Below are 9,185 nucleotides of genomic sequence, written 5' to 3' on the forward strand. Positions count from 1 at the left end.
CCTGCACCTGTTTCAGTGCTTCAGGTGAGGGAGGCTGAGGTCCAGCTGGTCCCTGCTCCGGTGTCCAGGCCGGCTGAGCCTCTGCCTGTCGCTAAACCCATGCCAGCTCCTCGGGTGGGGACAGCAGCTGCCCAGCCATTGACGGTGCCTGTCCCGGCTCCCAGTGTGACGATGACCGGGAACCAGTTAGCTCTGGCACCCGTACCTTCTCCTCGGGTGGGAGTGGCTGGTGTCCGGCAGGTACCTGCACCTGTTTCTGACCTCACTGGAGGCTCAGGTGAGCCCGTCCAGCAGTTTTCTTCAGGTTCTGGAGGCTCAGGGGAACTAGCTCAGCTTACTGCTAATCCACCACCTTACCCACCATTTCTACCATCTTTACAACAGTCGATACATATTAAACTTCTCTCCGTAGCTCAGACTTTAGCTCACCTATCAGCTCAGTCACCTGCTCAGTTCTCACCTCAGTCATTTACTCCACCACCTGTTCCTGCTGGAGGGTCTGAGGGGCCCGTCCAGCCTTCGTCTGCCTCTGCTGGAGGGTCCGAGGGGCCCGTCCAGCCACCACCTGCGGCTCCCACGCCGTCGCCTGCAGCGCCGTCGCCTGCAGCGCCACCCCCTGCGGCTCCCACGCCGTCGCCTGCAGCGCCGTCGCCTGCAGCGCCACCACCTGCGGCTCCCACGCCGTCGCCTGCAGCGCCACCACCTGCGGCTCCCACGCCGTCGCCTGCAGCGCCACCATCATCTGGTCCAGCCTCCGAGTCTTCGCCCTCGTCTGGTCCAGCTTCCGAGTCTTCGTCCTTGTCTGGTTCAGCTTCAGCTGCAGCTTCTGCGTCGCCTGGTCCAGCTTCAGCCTCTGCGTCGCCCGGTCCGGCCTCCGTGTCTTCGCCTACGGCGTCGCCTGGTCCTGCCTCGCTTCGTCTAGCTTCGTCTGCGCCTGAGGTCCCCATGCCGTCTGGTCCTGCACGTCCTGCTAGTCCTGTCCGGCCTGCTCGTCCTGCACGGCCCGCTGCACTACGTCGCCGCCGGTGCCTCCCGCCCGGCCGGCCTCCTGACCTGCTCCGTCGCCGCCGGTGCCTCCCGCCTGCCCGGCCCCCTGAACTGTCCTCTTGGCTCTTGGGCCGCCTGCCTCCGGGCCGCCCCCCTGATCTGCCCGGGTTTGGACTGTTGTGCCGTCAGCCTCCGGGCCAGCCTCCTGAACCTTTTCGAGACTGTTGCCTGGGCCTCTGTGCCTTTCATGGGCTTTTTGTCTGTTTTCTTTTGGACTGTTGCTGGGCCGCAGTGCTGTTGTTTTGTTCTGCTTTGGGCTTTTGCTCCCTGTATTTTTTATCTCTGGCTCCGTGTGTTTGTTTCATTTCCAGGTTCTTCCTTTTTGCTGCCATCCTCCTCTCCTACTTGCAGGTCCTCACAGTGCAGGCTTGCTGCTGCTAAAACTAAACAGAGCTCCCTGAAAGGCACAGCCAATCACATTGGCCATATTTGTCACATGAGGTAGAGAACGTCATTTAAATCTTTCTTCACCGCTGGTTGAATGAGACGTTGACAGATTGTTTTTTTTCTTTCTGTCACGTTTGTTTTTCTTTACATGAAGAGATCAAATTATTGGTGGGGCCATGTCCCCTCTGTCCATGCCAAATCTACGCCCTTGGCCTAGTACATGGTTCTGTTGTTGTAATGATGGTCATGTCATCCATGTAGACCCTAATGGGAGGAAGACTAAGGCAGTTAGGCAGTTTTGCAATCTTGGCTCAATACACACACACACACACACACACACACACACACACACACGCACACGCACACGCACACGCACACACACACACACACACACACACACACTCCATTTTTATCTGTATCTAGCATTTCCGAGCAGCATGTCTTCATTATCTGTGTGTCTGCAAACACTCTGGTTTCAGTGGTTTCAGATCCATTTCTCTCTCACGTTGGTACAAATTAGTAAACGCTTTTTATATTTTGCTGTTTTTACACAAGTAAGCAGCACGTCTTTATCAAGATCAATAAGCTGCTCGCAAACAAGAGTTTTAGTCAAAGGTAATGTAGTAATAATTAAACATTTTAGTATTATTTGTTGACTCCATGTTCTGAGTGTTACATTTTGCCAACTTGTCTATTGGCGATAAAAAGTTAAAGTTAGACTGAAAGCGGGTTCAAGTGTCCAGTGTTCTTCATGTCATGATGTTGCAGTGCACTCACACAGAGGCTGTGGATGCTCCAACAGCACAACTGTGGTTTGTCACTGATATGTGAGACTTGAGTTTGTGCAGCTGAAAGCAGATGAAGAGGTAATTAAAAAGATAAATAAAAATAAAACAAATTTATATTTTTATATCTATATATATGTGTGTGTATATATATATATAAATTAGTTTGTGTGCTGCAGCAGGCCCTGTACTGATGAGGTCCGCATGGTTCCCTCATTTAGATCCAGGCAGACTTTGAGGTCATAAGTCATGATGTGAGCTGTTAACTTTTGGATTAGCTTGTGTGTTATTGCACTGAACATCTCAAAAACTTCAATGTTCTTTTATTTATTTTCAGTGTTGGGGAGTAACAGAATACATGTACCGAAGTTACGTATTAAAATAGAAAATATGAGTAACTGTATTCCGTTACAGTTACCATTTAAAATGGTGGTATTCAGAATACACTTACTTTTTTGAAATAAAGGGATTACACGGCCGTCTTTTCCCGTTTCATATGTTCGGCTATGCCCTCTTTGTTTTTGGTAATTCCATGCCGACAGAAACCCCCAAAAAACACGCATTAAGAGGCTCTAATGGCGGTGTCTCAATCTCGCGGCCCATGTCACCCTACTTGCAGCCCACATAATGACGTGGAGAAATTTTTTTTTCAATTATTGTTCAAAAATTATTTAATATAAAAGCAACAGGCAGACTGTTCCAGGCATAGCCCTAAAGAATGTAGCCTTATGGGCAGTGTAGCCCAGTTGTAAGTAAGCTATTAAGAGTCGACTGTACACCGTGTTCGTGTTTTCCTCTGAAACAATAAGGTCTGTTGGAGCAGCCTTTCAACGCCTCTCTCTGTCTCTGTTAGCAAAGTTGACCCAGACAACAACGTAAAGCAAGTTTTCAGCTACGAGCCCGACACGAACCCGACGTATTAGCCAGAGGTCCCTTTACTACGGATCGGAGCCGCGGACCTGTTTTATATACGCGCGGAATAGTTTTCTATACGAGATCGCTGCTAAAAGTGCAGCCTTACCTAATGTCCACCTACTGTTACTCATTTATATTAAGATTTAAAAATCTAGTTGGTGTTGGTATGGTGAGTAGCCTACAGTAATAGTAACAAATCACACAGCAATAGTACATTCAAGTAGTTGTAAATAGCATGATAATATATTAAGTAATCCAAAGTATTCAGAATATGTTACTCTCATTGAGTAACGTAACGGATTACGTTACAAAATACATTTTGGGGCATGTATTCTGTAATCCAAGGGCGTAGATTTGGTTTTGGCATTGGTGGGGATGGATGATTCCACCACCGAACCCTGCCCTGTTTCTTTTTTCCCCCTTTTTGTCTTTGCTAAAGACAAAAAAAAAGATTAACAAAAGGGAGAAATATACTTGCCTACATGAACCACCAAGTCATTATCCAATTTCACCTGTGATCTTGTATCACCATTACTCTCTGAGCTTTGTGTTGGTTCTTCTGTCACCTGATAAATAGGACATACATGACAATAAGAATAAAATGTGTAGCTGCTTTAGTGTTTCTGTCAGTTTGTGCAGATCTTGACTCATCAGTAATGTTTGTAGGCTGAGTGCATTTTTAAAACAATTTGTGCAAACTGCACTACAAGGTGGAATATTTGCAAAATCATGACTACTTGTGAAATTAAATGGTGGTCTCTCCTTATGTATGGACATTGCTTGTGGTGTACCCCAAGGCTCAGTTTTGGGCCCAAAATTCTTCAACTTAAACATTAACAACATCTGTAAAGTGTCCAAAGTATTAAAAATGGTTCTCTTTGCTGACGATACAAACATCTTCTGCTCTGGTGATGATCTGCAGAATTTATTGGATGATACGACTAATGAAATAAGTAAAGTGAAGTTCTGGCTTGATAAAAACAAATTATCATTAAATTTGAATAAAACTAAAATTATGTTATTTGGAAATAGTACTTTAAATACAATGCTAAGATTAAACTAAATGGTGTTGATATTGAAAGAGTCAGGGAAAATAAATTTCTGGGGGTAATAATAGATGAAAAACTGGAGTGTATTACACTATTAGTACATCTCAGAGACACCTTCTTTCTCAAGAAGTCACATGAAGAGTAACAGATTACATCTCTTACTGTGTCCGACCAAACAACTGCTGTGGGAAGTCAGTTATTGGCAGTTTTTTAACTACACCCGTAAATGAACGTTTGACTGAATGCTCATAAGTGAATACTGAGAATTTAGGAGGAAATGTTTTCAAATTTTCCTGCAGAGAATCTGATTAAAATGTTTTTTGCACTCAGCGAGCAAGAATCAGTTTGATCAATGACCTTTTTTCAGCCAGTAACCTTTAAGGTCACACATCCGCTGTAATATTATAATTTGCTGTTCTTTTTTTAATACACCTTTGTAGAGAAGAAAAGCGTCTGGATGTCCTGATGCCAGATGCTTTTCTTTCCAAGCTCCTTATGTAGCTGAGCTAGAATGTACTGAGTGAGTCATAGTGAACTTTCTCAAATGTGCATTGTATAGATTTTATTTTTTTATTATTTAGATGGAATTTTTGTAATACTAAGGTTCCACATGTCACTGTTGTAGTGGGGCATCACTGTACCGATAGTACACGTCGCATGTGTGGGGTTTCCCAGCCAGAGCTGCATGGACTCCACACTGATAAGGCTCATTCTCCGTAGCCCCTCCCCCTTTACTAAATTATAAGTTTGGTGTATTTTGCTTTACTAAGTATTAGTTCTTAGGGCTAAATGCCCCCAAAGTGCTGATGCAGGGATCAAGAGTATGGAGGGTCAGGAGTGACAAAATGGATTAATTCATACACATTAATAATGAATTAAATGTGGCAGTAATTAATTAAATGCCCATTCATGTCATTTAAAACACTTAATAAATTATTTATTTATATTGAAACACTTAATTAATTATTTGATGATGTATTTATTTAATTCATTAAGGCACTCCTGACCCTGCAGCTGTGTTCTTCATTTATTTTTATCCGTCAGCATCACCCATCAAACTCAGGGGGCGGGGTTAACGCTGTTTGAGTCAAAACCATTGCTTTGGGCTGGTGGCCATTCCTTCAGTGGGCGTTTCTCAACAACAACAACTATGAACATGTAGAAAATAACTGAACTGTGCTTTGAAGTACTCTGTTTGTGTGTCACCAAATACACTTTTAATATTTTTTTAGCCGAGGATGTAGCGTTTTTTTAAGATAGAGCCTCTTTGCAGAAGTGCTGATTTTGTGGATGTCTGTCTCACAGCAAAGCATGTGATAGAGCCGGTACACAACTGTCATAACCCCAGCTGACGGTACACCGGCTTCATTCATTATATCTACTCGTTTCAGTCGCCATTTCTGAATTATAGCTAATATTAAAAAGGAGGAGAGAGATTAAATAAATCAGATTAACACCTGATCTTTGTGTTTTCTGTTCAATAATCAGTGTGACCTGTGTATACACGTGTAAACTTTATTAAAAGAGATAATATTGGTGTTCCCGCCATATAGTAACTCTCAGGTTTAACTGTAGCAGGCTTGTTCGACACTGTTAAACCTATACAGACTTCACGATGTTCGACTAATATTTTCATTGTGGACATTAATCATGAGGCTAAACAGGCAGTCCAGCTGCTGTCTCAGAGTCCTGTACACCATGGAGCAAAGTCAGCATATCCAGGATATCTTTCCGTTAGTTGAGTTAAACCAGCAGCGCAGTTACATGAAAGGGTTGGCAGCATCAAACTAATCTAATTCACATGTCGATATTCTTTTACAGAAAATAATCCTTATTACTGCCAACTATTCCAGAGACATGAAAATCTACAGTATATATATATATATATATATATATTTGAGTTTGTTATTCTCTCAGCTGCAGATTCGTTTTTACCAACATGAGAAAGTTAAATAAAGTTGTGTCTATGACTTTGTTACTGATGCTCATCAAGCAAACTTAAAGTCTGTAAAGGCAGACCTGCTATTTTCATCATCAACACGTTTCTGTTTGCAATACCCTGCTGGAAAACTCTCTACACAGCTGATGAACGACCGCTTTTTAGTTTCAGAGACATGAGGAGTATTTCCCAAAGTCTGACCTGCGTCGATCCAGCCGTAGTTACCGTGGTTACTGCATAAGCTTACTGTGAATTAAACAGCTGGCACTGCAATAACTTACCAGCTGTTCTGTTATCACTAAAAGTTGTGAAATGTTGTATCACCAAAATATCATTCTCAGTCAGTTGTTATTCATTATGTGTTTACAGCGCCCTCTGTGGTTGCTCCAAGTAATGCACTTTAGAAACGGCTTTATTTAGAAAAAACTTTATTGAACAGGAAGTCAGCTCAGTCAAGAAAAGCGAGTGAGCAAAAGAAGGGAAACATATCGGCACGCAGTTTATGGTGTCCTGTCGGAGAAAATACTGTCTGCATATTCTGTTTGTGGTTGTGTCGCCGGTATGTACTTAAAGTATAAATTGTAACTTTGTTTTTGTGCAATAGTCAAAGGAGCTGACAAAGAAAAGCGTCTGGACTTCTTTAAGTTTACTTGAAGATGTTTCACCTCTCATCTGAGAAGCTTCTTCAGTTCTAAGGTCAAATGGTGGGGAGTCCCAGATTTAAACCTAGTGGGAGTTTCCCCCCACAGAGGGACAAAAGGACCCCCTGATGATCCTCTAATCGCCTGAGCCAAGGTGTGAAACTGGGTGTGGGTCCCAATCAGCCAGAGTTTCAGGTGAGCTCATTGTGAAACCTGGCCCCACCTTATCATGCGAATTCCTGAGGTCAGATGGCCCAGGGTGTGAGTGGGCGTTAAGGCGTCTGGGAAGGGATCTCAAAACTAGATTATAGATGGCAGACAGTTGGTGTCGTAAACCACCGCCTCTGTTCAAAGATGGTCGCTCACAGTGGACATAGCTGGCTTCTTTCACTCCTCTTTCAAACCATCTGTCCTCTCTGTCCAAAATGTGAACATTGGCATCCTCGAAAGAGTGTCCTTTATCCTTAAGATGCAGATGGACAGCTGAATCTTGTCCTGTGGAGGTGGCTCTTCTGTGTTGTGCCATGCACTTGTGAAGTGGCTGTTTGGTCTCTCCAATGTAGAGGTCTGGGCATTCCTCGCTGCACTGTACAGCATACACCACATTGTTAAGTCTGTGTTTTGGCGTTTTGTCTTTCGGGTGAACCAGTTTTTGTCTGAGTGTGTTGCTGGGTCTGAAGTACACCGGGATGTCATGCTTGGAGAAAACCCTCCTGAGTTTCTCTGATACACCGGCTACATAGGGGATGACAATGTTGTTGCGTCTGTCCTTCTTATCCTCCCTCGCTGGTGTCTGATCTTCTTTTCTGTGCCTCTTTGCTGACTTTAAGAATGCCCATTTAGGATAGCCGCACGTTTTGAGTGCTTCCTTTACATGTGTGTGTTCCTTCTTTTTCCCTTCAGGCTTAGAGGGAACATGTTCTGCCCGGTGGTGTAGGGTCCTAATTACTCCAAGTTTGTGTTCCAGAGGGTGATGGGAGTCAAGCAGGAGGTACTGGTCCGTGTGTGTGGGCTTCCGGTAAACTTCGATGTTGAGGTTGCCATTCTCTTCAATGTGCACAGCGCAGTCCAGGAAAGGCAAACAGTCGTCCTTTGTGTCTTCCCTGGTGAACTTGATGTTTTTATCCACAGCGTTGATGTGCGCAGTGAAGGATTCCACTTCTTGTGTCTTGATTTTGACCCAGGTGTCGTCTACATATCTGTACCAGTGGCTGGGTACGCTCCCTTTAAAAGAGCCAAGAGCCTTCCTTTCCACTTCCTCCATGTAAAGGTTGGCTACAATAGGTGACACGGGGAAGCCCATGGCACAGCCATGTTTTTGTCTGTAATAGCCTTCGTTGTATTTGAAATATGTAGTGGTGAGGCACAGGTCTAACAGTGTGCAGATCTGATTGGGTGTGAAGTTGGTCCTGTCCTCCAAGGAGCTGTCTTCTTGTAGTCGTTTTCTGACAGTCTCCAATGCCTCCGTGGTGGGTATGCAAGTGAAGAGAGAGACTACATCAAAGGACACCATGGTTTCATCTGGATCCAGGGTAAGTTTCTGGGCCTTGTCGGTGAAGTCGGTGGAGTTCTTGATGTGGTGTGGGGTGTTCCCCACGAGAGGAGCAAGGATGGTAGCAAGGTGTTTTGCAATGTTATAAGTGGCTGAGTTTATGCTACTGACTATGAGTCTGAGTGGGACAGCTTCCTTGTGGATTTTAGGAAGTCCGTAAATGCAGGGTATGGCATCCCCTGGGTAAAGGCGGTGATATGTAAGGCGGTCAATGATTTTCTCCTTTTCAAAGTCTTGAAGGCAAGCTATAACTCTGCTGGGCTTGGTTAGTACTTTAATGGGAGACTGCCTTTGAATACCTGGTGCTGTAAGCCTTTCATTTTCATGTCATTGAACTGCTTTTGATCCAGATAAGGGGTGTAATAAAAGACCCAAAGCAGCTGCCCATTAATGAGGGCACATTAACGACATTGCTTTTGGCTGTTTTCACCACTGTCTTGTTCTGCTGGCTGAGGCCACCTACAACACACCAGGCCCTGTGCTGCTGGACGAGACTAACTACACCACACCAGGCTCTGTGCTGGTTCTTGAGGCCATCTTCAAAAATCCAGGGCCTGTGCTGCTGGATAAATGCTAAACTGAGTCTTTGGGTTAGGGTATTAGGCAAGCATGCAGGTAGGGTTATAGGATTGTATTCGTAACTTCAGGTACTGGCCACCTCATCACTTGATTCCATAAATTGACAGAGATTTGTCAATTGTCAATTGTCAGTTGTCAATTTGTCAAAGATTTGAAATATCTGATACGCCCCCGATTCGGGGGCAATGTATTAAACGCATTTTTAGAACAGGGAGCCGAATAAGGGGCTCGCTTCGTTCGCTCCACGCATCGACCCCGTATTGCAGCGCCTCCGGGAACGGTGCCTCCTTT

At 44.6% G+C, this 9,185-nt stretch overlaps 1 non-coding gene across 1 annotated transcript; it reads left to right on the forward strand.

Annotated features, from left to right (window-relative positions):
- The first annotated feature begins 8,989 nt into the window (after positions 1-8,989).
- Positions 8,990-9,185, forward strand: LOC148099635 (U2 spliceosomal RNA). Its single transcript, XR_015720243.1, has one exon. It is a non-coding gene; the product is annotated as a U2 spliceosomal RNA (small nuclear RNA).

Source organism: Neolamprologus brichardi, chromosome 14, assembly GCF_056152115.1.
Source record: "Neolamprologus brichardi isolate AB-2024 chromosome 14, ASM5615211v1, whole genome shotgun sequence".
Classification (NCBI taxonomy): domain Eukaryota; kingdom Metazoa; phylum Chordata; class Actinopteri; order Cichliformes; family Cichlidae; genus Neolamprologus; species Neolamprologus brichardi.